Source organism: Habropoda laboriosa, unplaced genomic scaffold, assembly GCF_001263275.1.
Source record: "Habropoda laboriosa isolate 0110345459 unplaced genomic scaffold, ASM126327v1 scaffold9, whole genome shotgun sequence".
Taxonomy (NCBI): Eukaryota; Metazoa; Arthropoda; class Insecta; order Hymenoptera; family Apidae; genus Habropoda; species Habropoda laboriosa.
Window position 1 is genome coordinate 183,213 of NW_017100191.1, and position 15,941 is coordinate 199,153.

The window sequence follows — 15,941 nt, forward strand, 5'->3', positions numbered from 1 at the left end:
ACCTATTTTATTTAAAAACAACGTATACACTATTAACTTATATATGAACGATAATACGAACAATATATTTATATAAAATTGTAGTGTCGGGGTCTTCATACCCAAATAGGAAATCGACAAGGGACAATAGGGAGGGAGTGGTTGGCGTAGCGCCATAACACGAGTAGATAAACTAAGATGCTAAAGCATCAATAAGACCTTTACCTGTAACCGTACTTCCAAAAGCGGCTTCGCCCAGAAGGAGAAACCCTAATTTGTCCTAGCTGCATACAGTTTTCAGTAAGTATATTAGAATCAGTTGACTTTCGCTGGATACAAGAATTCTTCGTACGGTCCTGACAATGGTTTCAAGTACTTATCTGCTCGTATCTCTGTCAATTTTCGGGTCCCGGCAGCTAAAACATGTTTACTTTGACGCCTAACCGATTTTACGACCTCGCTATATCGTGGCCCCAACTATATGTAGCACACTTTGGAAGTGACGTGGTAACAAAAATATATTTATGCAGCCAATAATACTTAAAGCAACCTATTTTATTTAAAAACAACGTATACACTATTAACTTATATATGAACGATAATACGAACAATATATTTATATAAAATTGTAGTGTCGGGGTCTTCATACCCAAATAGGAAATCGACAAGGGACAATAGGGAGGGAGTGGTTGGCGTAGCGCGCAAAGCCTCGGCTTGTTAAGCCGAAGGTCCCGGGTTCGATTCCCGTTGGGTCCCTCCATATTTTTCCCTAGGTTCCTACAAATGGGGGCTCCTCCGGGATGGAGGCATGTACAGCTACACGAAACCAGGAGGAGTTGGGCGATGAAAACATGTCGAGGATTGCACGTCTCCCAAATTGCGTCGTTGTTTCGGCTGTGTGCCACTGTGTGGGGGAGTGTACCCGAAAGGTGTTGAGTTGTTGAGGTGTTGAACTTTAGGACATTTCGAGGGCGAATGTCAGTTCAGGATGGCCGAGTGTAGTGTCGGGGCCTCCATACCCAAATAGGAAACCTCGAAGGGACAATAGAGAGGGAGTGGTTGGCGTAGCGCGCAAAGCCTCGGCTTGTTAAGCCGAAGGTCCCGGGTTCGATTCCCGTTGGGTCCCTTATTATTTCTTCCGTCGGTTCCTACAAAATTTATAATAATCTTCTGTAATTTTCCTAGTGAAATTCGAAATGCGTCAAAATGGCGCGTGTACCTAGTATTAAACCTCTGTAACTTTCTCAATTTCGCGAATTTCTGAAAAATCCTATCAGCTCCCTTGTACACTCGAAACAATTTATCCGCGAGACTTGAGATATCCAAAAACTGTGTACGTTGAGAGATACTGTTAAATATTCATTGGAACGCGACACAATCGGTACCGTGGCGTTTAACGAAGCCCCGAGTAAAGAACGCGGCGATTCAGCGAGTGTTAACAAACGTTCGTAACTAACTTGTTTATCGCGAAACTTTTAATTACGTTTGCGCGTTCGCCGTGGCTCCGATTTTCGACCCGTCCGAAAGTGACGGATAACTGCTTAGAACGACTTCCACGCCGATAAAAACCGCCAGGTCCGGTAAGCTGGTGAGCGTAACTTCGCGAGATAACACCGTTCAACTTCAATAGAGACCTACATTCAGCGTTTTCCTTTTCTTACAACAAGACCTCGTTCTTTCGTCGTGTTTCTTCGTAAAATGCATCGAGTTACTCTTCCCAACGAATGTCTTGTTTTCCCCGTAAACGATCGTCTCGAATGGACTCGAATGAAAATATGGAAAATTATTGAATCGTTGGATAAAAGATAACGTTTATAACAGAAATTGCCTATTAATAAACGAAACGTTGTTTGATCAATTGATCGGCTCCGTTTGATGGATGGCGCCGAGCTAGGACAACGGGAAAGGAATTATTTTCGTATTTGTACAAGACTCGTTGATCACTTTCCACGGGGAATGTATTCATTAACGCAAAACTCGTATACTTCGCGCGTTGCATATTGAGACGTGTGTAAATACCGGATAAATTAACGATGTACTGGACATTCGTATTGCAGTATCAGCTTGTACTCCTCGCAGCTGTGTTTCTCGTGCAGCTTCATTCTTTCAGTGGAACAGCCAACATTTTCCTGAATTCTTTAACTTTCACTTTCGAGGATTTTCTAACTTTTGTCTTTTGATTTTCTCCTAAGGTGTGGTTTGAATTCTTGCATAGATAATACAATAAAGAGGTGATGATATTTTTCTGAAATTTGCAAAATAGATTTATTACCGAATGTTTAGGATCGAACATGGAATAAAATTTAAACTCATTTACTTTTTACATTTTCAAATACTGCTAGAGTTATTTACTTTCAGCATGCCACAGTTGCAAGGAAAATACGACGACTTCTGATATACTTATGCAGAAAATGTGAAACAAAGGAAAATTTAATTATTACCTTTTTTTTAGAACTTATGAAAGGAGGACGGATGAGGTGTAAAACGTGGAATTTTCAAATTTGCGATTGGAGAATTTGGAAAATCGAAGAATGAGAGCTTGGCGATTTGGAAATTTGAGAATATGAAAATTTGAAATTCGAAGTTGAAATTCAGAAATTTGAAAATCTGGACGTTTGAAATTCAGAAATTTGAAAATCTGGACGTTTGAAATTCAGAAATTTGAAAATCTGGACGTTTGAAATTCAGAAATTTGAAAATCTGGACGTTTGAAATTCAGAAATTTGAAAATCTGGACGTTTGAAATTCAGAAATTTGAAAATCTGGACGTTTGAAATTCAGAAATTTGAAAATCTGGACGTTTGAAATTCAGAAATTTGAAAATCTGGACGTTTGAAATTCAGAAATTTGAAAATCTGGACGTTTGAAATTCAGAAATTTGAAAATCTGGACGTTTGAAATTCAGAAATTTGAAAATCTGGACGTTTGAAATTCAGAAATTTGAAAATCTGGACGTTCGAAATTTAGAAATTTGAAAATCCGGACGTTCGAAATTTAGAAATTTGAAAATCCGGACATTTGGCATTTAGAAATTTAAAAATTTAGATATTCGAGTACTAATAGCAGTACTAAAGCGACGATGTATCAGTAAAAATATTATATACGTGCCTTTTATACTACAAGATTTCGAACAGCATAATTTCTTTCTGGATCTTACCAATTTCATAATGACAATTTAGTTTTAGTTTACATTCAGCAACTGTCCTAATGCCTACAAACGGCAGTGTAAGTGTAGCCATCAGGCGCACAAACTTATAGTTCGAGCAGAAACACTACTAAATTTTCCAAGACTTCCTCTTCCATCTTTTTCTACTTCCAGCTCCTTCGAAATTCGTCAATGTAGTTTATTAAAATTATCAAGAAATTTGGTAAATTTCTAACAGGAAAAATCTCTAGAAAGATGTTCATTGCAGTGTATTAAATTTCGCGATGGAGAACGGAAATCTCGTTCTCTGCTATTTAAATTGTGAAATTTAAGAGAGACAGAGAGGACTTTCTGTCCACGACTTAAATGTCTGATGGAAGAGGGACGAGTATTTTCCAACGGAGAAGGTCTTGCCAAGTTCCGCCGGTCGAACACAAATTGTTCGCGAACGGTCTGGCCGCAGAAAGTTCCCGGTAACTACGCGCCAAACGAATATCATCATAAACTGTTTCCGCGAACTTTCATTCGTACCGCTTCTTTCTGCGTTATTCCCGGGCCAACCAATGCATTCGCCATTTCTAGCCAACTCTACCTACGAGCGACCTGGTGAAATTATTTACGGATGAAATTGCCGTAAACAGCAATAGAACTTTCTGTACATTGGCTGCATTCATGTAAACAATTAACCGATTCGTTGACTTCACCATGAATTCATCGTTCCATTGCTTCTGTCGGTACTGTGGTGGTTTCTATTCACCGGAAATGGAGCTTTCATTAGGCTGTTCCAGAACAGGGCGAGAAATTCAGCATAATTACGAATTTTCTGTAATTTAACCCTTATATCAATAACCGGGTACCCTTTTGCATAATTCTCACTTAAAATATTTGATCTTCCAGGTAAGAGATTGAAATATCCGGCCAGATCGTTGTCATTTCGCACATTTCCTATCCGTGTTTGCCTCAAGTTTAGAATTTTCTTATCAGAAAACTACTAAAATTGGACGACAATCGTGGTTATTGACGTAAGTGTTAAATATTCCCCGAAGTGACGATTTCGTTTCACTTTGAAAATTTCGCTAAACCTCGTGCTTTTCTCGCAACACAGGAAAACTCTCTATTAATTTCCGAGGAAAGAAACTGCGAATCCTTCGATGTTCGAGAACGGGACGGCAACTCGAAAGGAAAAATAGTGGACGAGCTATTAACAATAATGACTCCGCCAATGTTCCACGAAGAGAGGAATTCACTCGACTTCCGCGAAGTCTCTCGGCAAAAACTAAATACCCACCAGTGTCCTTCCATCTCTAGACACTTTAAAGAGAAATCTCGGAGTTCGAAGAAACAGTAGATGCAAAAGAAAAAGAGGGATCGGAGTGAAGAGGGAGAAGAAAAGCCAGGGAAGAAGAAGTAGAAGAAGAAGAAGAAGAAGAAACAGCAACACAAGCAGCTTTGTTCACAAAGGAAATGTAACCCTCTGCTATAAGATCCGTTTTAAGAGTCACCAGGAGTAGATCATGGCGATTTTTATCTCGGCAAAAATGTCTAGGATTACCTCATGAATGCTGAAGCTCCGTTCGAGCAAGAAAACGCAAGGAACGTATTAATCTCGCCACCGCAGGAACTTGTTATCCAAGTGTATGATACCGCTGCCTTTTCCACGCTGCTTATAAACCCCGGCAAAAAAGCGCATTTGATTTATTAAATACTCTATCTTGAAGCAGAGACGCTTGGACGGCCAAGAAGGCTCGAGAAGAAAAATGTGCTTAAATCAAGCGTTTTCACGGAACAAAAACGTCATCTCCAGCGGGAATATTAATGTCGATGTCGCGAAATTTTCCGTGAAAACTGCAATTTGGTAGCCCGGACAAATGTTTCCCCGCGAAACTTTCTGCCACGATGAAGATTGAACGAGACGATATACTCCATAGATTTGTGGTTTCATTGGTGTAATGGTAGACTGTTATCCTGACGAATTTTTCGATGCTTCAAACTGAAGCAACATCGAAAGTTCCCGCGATTTTATATTTTCAAAAAATATAGTTTGATACACTTTTACGAGAGCATTAATTCCGCTATAAAATTTCAAAAAATTCCGCTTGAAAGTAAATTCCAATATAAAAATCTGAATTTTGAAGGGAAAGAAAGACGCGAACGAATCTCTGCGATCCAAATCTAATTTAAAGCCCTGGAAAACCAGAAAAGGTCCTATCCTTTTGCAACGTAGCAAGCACAAGTGTACAAAAATTGCATAAATTGGGTATTAAAGTTCTACTTGATCTTCCAAATTCCCCTAATTTATCTCCAACCGATTTTCACTTTGCCTGCCTGCTTGACAATTTTTTTCTTGCAGAGATTCGAATTCGAATTAACGCTCTTGTAACACGTTGGCAAAAGTGTGTCGAACATTATGTAAATTATTCGAATTAAAAATGTTCAATATCGACGAACTTTCCTGCTTATCGTTTCTTCCGAGAAGAAAGTTGAAAAATTGTTCTTGACTGAAATTTGAACGAGCGAAATGAGATTTTCTTTTCAGACGATCACCTCGTCTTTTTTTCCCTCCCTCTCGAACACAGAAAATGCAATTTGTTTCCACCGTGACGTTCTTCCTCCAACGAGAATAATAATTTAAACGAGAACAAAATGGATAATTAAGCGGACAGGTAGCCTTTGCACGTTATTCCGTAGGACGATCGAACGGGAATCGTAATGTGACAAGACAAAGGGATTTCGTTCCACGTGGACGCACCACGGTCCGTAAGTATTATTCAAAGAGCACCACCTTTTGTCTTATATATTCTTCATCCAATAGCGTTTAATTAAAGTGAAATTGTTTTTGTGTTGCGATTTCATCCGGTGCATAGAGCTTCCGTCTACGTAATGAGGCAACTTCCACTTAGGAATCGGCTTTAATTAACTTGAATTTATTATCCAGGCGGGATAGAGCCGGAGAGAGCAGGAAGGAACAAAGAGCAAGAGAGAGAAACAGCGACTTGTGTTTCACTTAGGGGAAGAAGAGCGGAGAGAGGAGGGAGAGAGAGAGAGAGAGAGAGAGAGAGACAGACGGGAAAAAAGACGCCTTAATTGTTCTTTATATACTCGCGTTCCCGTGGCTTTTCTGCCAGCCACTGCCTGGAAAACTTCGTCCTAATTCTTCCGTCGGGACGTATTCTTCAGCGTCCCTCCCTGCAATTTCCGGTTTCCTGCCGCGGAAAGTGAAAATGAACCTCGATGCTTTCTTCTCGGCGAAAAGGGAAATATTCCAGACTTTTATGAGACCGATGATGAATTAAACTACACGCAGATTTTACGCTTCGTGGATTTACCTGCGGATCGAAGTTTGACCGTTTAGCTACCGAAATTATTTTCTTTCCATTTGTCTAATTTAAAAGTTTGCCACGGAAGAATAAACGAAACTCGCCGTAGACTCTGGTCATATTTCAAACTTCAATGGAAACACCGTGGAACATCTTTTATTGGCGATAAACGTCCTCCAGGCTGTTTTACGCCATTTTGAAAATTCTCCTTTCTCTGGTTTAAAGAATAAATAAAAAGCGGAGGCATAAAGGAAGTGAAATATTAGCACAACCGCGTTTACTTTGTTCCCGCGTTCTCCAAAAGCTTGTTTGAGCAAAGAGTTTCCGAACTAGCGTGCACGCGCTGTTTGAACTATACTCTATTACACGCTTTTGAATCCAGCCGCAATTTTTACTCGAAGTTTGCCCTTTGCTCTTTCACCTGCGACTTTTCCTGCTCTCAAGCGTTCCTCTTCAAATTGATGCTTTCGTAGCGCAAAGTTGTCATCGTTCTATGTGTATCGAATAAAAAAAAAGGGAAGAAGGGGGAAAAGAAATTAATTCTACGACGGTTCTCTCTTCGAGAATGTAACGATCCTCGATAATAGTTCGAGTAACTGGTCGCCTCGATCCATCTAACTTCTTCCCACGACCACCAAGGCGAGTTTTCTCCCCGTCGATCCTTTCTCGGCCAAGTTGCGGATGTAAGACAAACAAAGATCGTTCGTGGTGGACGATAAAAGTCCGCAACGTTCCGCTGACCCATCCAACTTCTCGATACCTACCCTCTCCCGTTCGATTCCTCCTGTCCCGGCTAATTTCTTTCTCGCCCGCGTTCTTCACTTTTCTGTTTACTCTGGAAACAACAGGGACGACAAAAACAGGGGAGCATACGGTGGAAAAGTAACCAGGGGAAATAAGAACGAGACGTAGAAAAGGGACATTACCAACTAAGCCGTCAAATGTTTCCGTTGCTATCGCCCGGTCCATTTTTCAGCCGGGATATTAGCAGTAAAAGCCGTCAATAATGGAGCCTTATTAAATGGAGAAAAAAAGGTTGGCGAGAAAGTAGCGTGTCATACTGCCTAATGGTTTTAGCCGGTAAGCGCTTTCGCAACGGCAAGAGAGTTAGGGGTGGTATTGGGAAATGGACGATTGACAGGGCCACGATGGCATGCAGGCATTTCTCTATTCGATCGACTAGTTAACTCTGTATCGAGTGAAAAAATCGTTCTTCTTTCTCTGATTCAGCAATGAAAAGAAACAGATATACATAGCTGTGAAATAATTCGCGACCGAAATGCCTCTAACAGGGTACCGGAAAACAGAGAAAAAAAAAAGAAACAATACTACTGACACTACATCTGCGACGCTCAGCAATATCTCTCTATTCGTTTCCTTTTTTTTCAATACGTTTATTATTTTTTAAACAATAATTTTAACCGCTCGTTTATTTCAATCGTTTTACATACGTGGATAGTTGTGTAGAGTGTAGACGTTAGCTTACAAATAGGTTAGTTTAGTTTTTATCCATACATAACGTGTTTGTACGTGTCCGTGTACGTGTGTGCATGTATTCGTCCTCTCGTGTATATGTCTCTATGTGTGTGTGTTTTATGCGAGTGTACGTACGTACTTGCGTACGTATGTATGTATGTATGTATGCGTATGCATGTACGTATGCGTCGTCACGTGTACTGTTCTCTCCTCGGAGTAGTGGCTCTCCTCCATTAATTAGGTAATTAATATATTACATAGCGTTTCTGCTTCCATTCTCTCTCTATCTCTCCCTCATTCACTCGCTCACTCATTCTCTCTCTCTCTCTCTCTCTCTTTCATCTGCAAACCTCTCCCCCCCCCTGGTAACGATCCTTCAACCCCCTTTTCTCCGTCCAATTTCCCACTCACCATCCCCTCTCGCTTTTCCCCCCTTCCTCCTCTCTTCCCGTGGGTACTGGTCAGCAGCGGAATCGCAATTGAGGAATTGTAAGACGGATTTAAGTGCCATTTGCCCCTCTTCCCTTCTTTTTCCTGCACGGAGAGGCGACTGGAACGAGATCGAGCGCGTTGCGACGCCGAGCGTTCGCGTTTGTGTTAGCATAGATCGACACGATCGAGAGCGATGTCCGCGGGAGGAAGTCCGAGATAATGACGCGTACGTTTCATTTTTCTTTCCTTTATTGTTACGTACTATGTACAGATCCTATTAATGGAGGCCTCCGCGAGCCTTCGTTTGCGTCGCCAGATGCTCAGAAGGATCCAAGATCGCCTTTTGGATTAATATCTCGTCTTTATTAACGACGACGACGATATTTTTCATTAGAAAAGAAACGAAAAAGCGTCGATAGAGCTTGAGAGATCGAACGCGCTGTACGTATTGTAAGAAAGAAAGAAAAACTAAAGAAAATGAGGAGGTAGAAGAGAGGTTGAAAAATTAGAAGAAAGAAGAAAAGAAAGCGTCGTCGCCAAGTGAATCATCCAAGTAAAACGATCGGATCCCCACTGGCCAGTCCGTTCACTAGGCACTACTGTTGCTGAGTGTGATGTACAAAGGGATTCGTAAAAGTTACTGTACAGTCTATCGTATGCGTCGGTGGCTTTGGAGGCTCGCGAGGGTCGCCCCATGCTGGTAAATGATTGCCTTAGGCGCTCACTGACGGGAGACGCTGCTCGATCGGCGGCCCCTGCTGAAGGGAGCCTCCTCTTTCACCGTCCTTCGCTATTTTTCTTTTTTTTTGGTTTTTTAACTTCGTTGAATTGTCCAGCAGGGGCTGTCGCGGAACGAAAATCAGAAGAAAAGAAGGAAACGAAACACACGGTGTAATATTATTATGTATATATGTATATACGGACACGACGACGGGCAGGTGGCACTCGGTATTTTTCGGAGACACAGCAGACACAAACGCATGAGAAACAGACGGACAGACAGACAGGCAGACAGACAGACAGACAGATAGACAAACAGATATAGACAGAGAGATCGGCATATTGTTAACAACGGAAAGATTCTCGGTGATTCGTTGTTGTTTTATTTAAAACAAATTCTTTTTTTTTCACTCCCACTTTTTCGTTCGTCATGGCTCGAGATATCTTCTTTGTTCTCTTCTTCTTCTTCTTCACCTTCTACCTCTCGTTCGAGCGTCCGATGTTCATGCTCTTTCGTCGATAATAATCAGCGATAGTAGCGGTAATAAATAATCGTAACAGTAACAATAATGGCGAGTATAGTGGTTTTTTGGAATGATCATATATCAATTACGACGAAGGATCCTCGCGGAACCTGTACAATGATCAATCCTAAGATTTTCTTCTCCCTTTTTATTATGTAAATTATGTATATATTATTACGACAAATGGCGATTTCCGTGGCGAATTTCACCGATATTTTGTCTGTTCATGATTAAAAATTGTATAAAACCGGTGGTTTAAAACTTTCTCTTTTCATTTAAGAGCTATTACATGTGTGTGTGCCGTACCCCCTTTTTCTCGTTCTTTTTTTTTTCTTTGTTTTGAGCGTTCGAAACACGCCTCGAGGTTCGAGAATACCGCATGGAAACCCAGAAATAAAGTTAACAACTGGCCAGTGGAATTGTTAAAATGCAAAGCTCCGTGGGAGCAGAAGGATCGAACACGCGGGGGTGGGTGGAAACCCCGACGATTACGTCGAACCGATCCCCTCGTGTGTGTCCTCTTACCGCGAACGAATTCATAATTCCCATTATGGCGGTCCATTAAGCCCGGGAACGTGCTAAAAATCGGCCGATTATGAATTTCAAATGATCCCACCGCTGGAAAAAATCTATCCTCGATTCGATGCGTGCTTCTTCAATTAGCAAGTTGATTAGGTAAAAACCACGTCGATTCCTCTCTTATTTTATTTCCCCCATCGATTCTCTCTCCCCTGCCTGTCCAGCGAAAAGGAAACATGTCCGACGCGCGAGAGTATCGGCGCGATTCGTCGACGAAATCTGGCTCCACCCGGCGCGTGGACGCTCTCGACGCTCGATTTCGTTCCTCACTCGACACAATCGATACGTACATATACATATATATATACATACATTCAGATATATATGTATATATAAGTAGATAAAATCACGGACAAAAACGGTCAGAAACTCTCGAGACCCTCTTCTCCTCGTGTATGCGGGAGGCTTGAACTTTACTGGTTTCAACTGTGTGAACCGCAGCGTCGGAAGAATTTCTGGACGTTTAACGAGAATTTTGTTTTCTTTTTTTTCTTTTGTTAACCGAGACACTATCGAGTAACAGAAAGAGTTTGTTCATTTTTCCTTTTACTTGTTGCTCTTGCCGCTGTCGTTCACTCTCCCCTCTCCTTCGTCCTCCACACCACTCGTTTCACGGTATACTCATTCATAATTCCACTGTCTCTCACGCACATGCACGCGCACACAAGGTTAATAACTTACGTTTAACAAATTCTTCATTTTCATTATTTCTTTTTTTTCTTCTTCTTCCTCCTCTTCATCGTTAATTTGCGTATCTCTCCGCAATGCGACTCTCGTTCAAACGTCAGTTTCATTCCCCCCCCCAAATATGTATGATCATACTTACACTTTCAGACAAACGATAAATTCGCTCGGTTGTTGCTTCAGGCACACACAGTCATACGATTAAATACGTATTAATCAAATATTTATTCCAAGCCGACTTAATATAGGATAACAGCTTCATCTTCATTTGTATATCTCGTTTTTAGGTCGTAAATCTAGAGGATTGGCACGAGTCCGCCGTACGAATTCGATTAGTTAGAAAAAATCTAGAATCTTCTTAATTACCCGTAATTTTATCGTAAACATTTAACTGTTAGATTCGATACGTTTACTTCCTTATAACACACGTTTTTTTTTTTTTTCATTTTTCCTCGTTCTACGTTCTTACCGTGTACGGATATAACAAAATGTTCGTGTTTCTCTTCTTCGTCTATTCTTCGTCCTCCTCTTCTTCGTTCCTTCTTCACCCTCCTCAACAAGCAGTGTCGTCAGTTATCAAGCATCGTCGTAAGCATCTTCGTTTTATCATCTCTCCCTCGTTTCCATTCTCCTCTCCACTTTTATACAGATGATTTTGTGTATATATTTATGTGTGTGTGTGTGTGTGTGTGTGCATGGAAGTGTACGATTATCTTTTCCTCTTTGCTCGGCTCCTTCTCCTCGTTCATCGAACGTGTACGATTTTTTGAAAAAGGAAAAGGGAAAGAATGTAACACGGCGAGCAACGAACGAAATCGAAAGAAAAGAGGATTTTCTTCTATTCTCGAAGAAACTAAAGATTTGTCGATTCTTTCTTTCTTTTAAATGCGTTCGATGAGAGAGGTGTTCCTTTCGCTTTTCATTACGACGTATATTTTGCACATGTGTGTAGTTTATTGCGAACGAATTCGGAGATTAATCTTAACGGAAGCATTTTCGGGAATTTGCGTGTCGTTTAATTCGCTGTAGAATCGTTTCTCGCTGCAGATCTACGGATTGTGTTCGCATTGAAAATCATATTAATGACAATCTAACGATAGTACGTATCGCTTGAATAGATCGAACATACCCACGTGTGCAATTCGTGTAAATTTCTATGAATCTGTATGACGATGAATTATGTTCCTGTAAACATCTTACTTGCAGCACAATCAGAATCTGTATGACGGTGAATTATGGTTCGTGTAAATATCTTACTTGCAGCACTCCAAAAAATGGAGGCGCCATATCTCCGTAAACACACACTGGTGAACTGTTGGAAAACTCGATGTGCACACCCATAATTTATCGGCCCCCGGTTCGTTCCATAAAGGTCGTTCGTTCGCTGCTATTTTTTTTTTTTCTTTTATTTTGTTGAAACCGTAGAAAATTTGAGGCGTAGAAAAAAGCGTCCCGCGGCACACTCGACGAACACGTGCCGTGTTCTCTTCCTCTTTCTCACCTTCGCGATCCCTCTAATCTCCCCTCTGACCCCGTACCCTCTTCGAGATTCGGGTACCTCGTGGACGAGGGTGGTTGGAATGGGTGGATGCAGGGTTAAAGTCGAAGATCTCTGTCTTATCATCCTCCGAAACAGTTCGTTCTTCTTTCTTCTTCTTCTTCTTCGTTTCTTTCTCGGTTAGAAGAAAGTCTCCATTCGAAGCTTCTTCACGAAGAAGAAACGCCATAACAATTGTCCATACCTGTTCCAAAAACCGAGGGACAAACCTCGACAACAAATATTCACGGATGGCCCTCGAGGTGGCCGGAGCAATAAGTGTCTGATTGTCTTAACAATACTATCAGTTTTACACGAGTTTCATCGGGTCTCATATTTCCTCCATAGTCCAAACAACACATAGTCTCTTCCTTTCCTTCATTTTTCGTTCGTCTTTTTTTTTTTTTCATCAATATTCCCTCCACGTGTCGATTCTGCTTCGTTTCTTCCTTTTTCCTCTTCCTTTTGGTATTCGATAACAATACACCGTATAACGTTTGTCGTTAAATCGTCGATAGTAGAGTTTCAGCGCTCGATATACTTGTTTAAGGGTATTTAATTGTGTTACTTTTTTTTTTTTTATTTTTCATTTAAATACTCGATACTTCTTGTTACTTTAGCGTTTATTAATGTGGTTTTTTTTTTTCTCGTTTACTTTAACCTTAGGGCTTTAACGTTACGGTAACTCGTTTATTGTTAAGTGGTAGTTTTTTTATTACTGCGTTTTTATTTTTATTTTTATTTTTTTATTCATTTACGTGCCTATCGTTTACTCGTTTACCTTACTATGCATCATGGGTTTTTATTTATTTAGTTTTTCTTCTGTTTAAATCCTTAACAGCGTTAGCGTTCGTTTATTTAGTTAATCGTTTATTAGTTTATCGTTATTACTATTGTGTTTACCTTTTTTTTTTTAATAATCTACACCCACTTCCTGTTTCTGCCCGTCAATTCACGGCCACTACGGATCGATGGTGTCACTATCCCCTTCCATCCTCGATTCATCCATCCTTCCAATCTGAACACAAACGAAGAACACCAACGACATGGCCGTCCCGAAAACACCAAAAAACCATTCCCTCCATTTTTCTCACCATGTAGTTAACACTATGTTTCAACACTAGACGATAACATCATCTTACTTTTATTTTATTTTTATTTTTATTTCTTTTATATATAACACGTATGCAACGTTGAGCAAAGATTTCGATTTTAATCCGTTCGAACACACGAAGAGATCCCTAGCCACCGTCTTCTATCTCCCCTCCCCCTTCCCGTATTACCAAACGAATAAAATATCCAGCTTCCGACGTTTCACGGGCCGCGATTATGCTTGGACCTTCGATCGAGCTGCTTTTCGTGGGGGCCGTTGCGATCGCTCGATCTCGCGCGTCTGGCCAAGTCGTGAACTAACGATGATCCATTTTTTTTTTCCTGGTGAGTTCCTAAAAATCAGGCTGAAGCACCTCGAAGCGGACATCCGTCTCTCTGGTGGCTCCAACTATTTGTATACACATATATCTATGTATATGTATTTTGTGTATGTTTCCCGTGTGTGTAGATGTGTATAATCGGCGGTGATGGTTGGTAAATCATGTGTCGTGGAATCCATTCGGTGAACGATTTCGATCGAGAAAACGGATAGTCGACGCGGTAGCTTGGTTCGATCGGCCACGTTATTTTAGAGGAACCTCAGACGTTGTCGATACACAGACAGTTGATTGAAATAGTCGAAATCGAAGGGAACAATTGGAAAAGTACGAAAATTACACGGTAGAAAAATACTGTGCTTCGTGGTTTCAACGGAATCGATACGGAGTCGAACGGAACTGGGTCCTAAACGCGTTCGACGATTTCCGGTTATTCCATTGGACACTTTTCTTTGAGAAAAGTCCGCGTGAACGATCATTTACGAGTACCTTTTCTTTTATTTTTTTTTTTTTTTTTAACGAAGTGAATGTTAGGGAATTTTATTCGGAAATTTATGGTTGTTCCAGTTTAATTGGTCACGTAGAAGAATCAATGTGATTTTTGTAGTATCGATCATGTTCACGCGGACTTTATTCAACGTTACTACGAGGTCCTGTCAAACGGCAACCGGAAACACACCGCGGCAGCCGTGGGAAAAAAGAGCTCGAAAGGGTCTTTGTTCGCCGCGTGTCTGCCGGCCCTTTCGTTCTCCCTTTTGTCTCGAAAAGACGATAATTCAATTGCGCGACCTCGAAGCCGCGCCCACCGTTCGTTCTCGTTTATTCGCCGGCTTATTTTCCTATTCCGCTTTCTGGCGCCCTCGCGCGACCGGAAAACACGCTTTCCATTCCGCTCAGCGGGTTGCCTTTCATCGAAATTCGCCGCTTGTTTAGACGCTCTGCCTTTCGAATAATCGTTTAGTCGTTGTTATCTCCCGGTCAACAAAATTATTTACAATCTGTTTCGCACAATTTGCCAAATTTTCCGTTAACTTTTATTGTTTTTCTTCTAAGAGGAAACAATCGGTGATTTCTGTGAAATATCAACGAACAAAAACGATTCTTCTTCTTCTTCTTCGATAGATAAGAATATCTAGTTCAATTATCGAAATCCTTTATACGATCGACGATATCTACCCAGTGGTTCGACTAAACGGGCAAAAAGGAGGGAACCGCGCGTGTGCGCCAACAGAGGAGAAAGTATGTGTATGTCGAGGGCTCGAGATTTTCGCGTGAAAATTTGTTTGGATCGTCCCCAATTAGTCTATGGCCTCGTTTTCACGCGCTCGTGTTTCGAATGCGATTGTTCCGCGACAACGCCATTCGCGACTGTTCTCTCCGGCTTTGTTGCGATGACGTATCGCGATCTCTTCGGATCGTTCGTTAACGTTAGTAATTCTAAGGTATCTTCTTCTTTTTTTTTTTTTTCGTTTTTTTCTTCTTTTTAGTTTCTTTCGTGTGTGAGTTTTGTGTCTCGATGAAAACGTGAAAAATTGTCCCGTAGCAAAGAGAGATGCTTGATTTAAATGGTAAAATTCGCGTACGACTATGGTAAAAGTTCGATGTAGTGGATTATGCGACGAGATTGTCGAACGAATGACGAACGATAATACGAGAAATAAAAGAAAGAAGAGAAAAACGAGAACAGTATTAAATATAGAAAATTTGTTAATTGGTTTCGAAGAAATGAAAGTTGATATAAGAGAAAAAGGAGCTTCCGAGGATCGTGAAAAAACGAAAATTGTAGAAACAATGGTGGGTTACTCGATCGGGCGTCGCGACGTAGTGAACCGTGCACTTGGATGAGGTACAAAAATTCCCGTTCGCGAAACGGAAACGAAATCCCTGTTGTTCGTCGTACTTGTTACGTAAATTCTCTTTATGGACGGTTTAACATTTCTCTTTCACGTTCCCACGTTATTTATATTTTTGTCTCTTTATTCCTTTTAAATCGACGGCGTGCCCATAGGACGACGAATCTGTTAGTCGGTGTAAAATTATGTTCGCTAATCCCCCTCTTATCCCCCATTTTCCTTTCTCATCATCATCGCCTATTTGTCGCTTTGCGGATCACCCCGA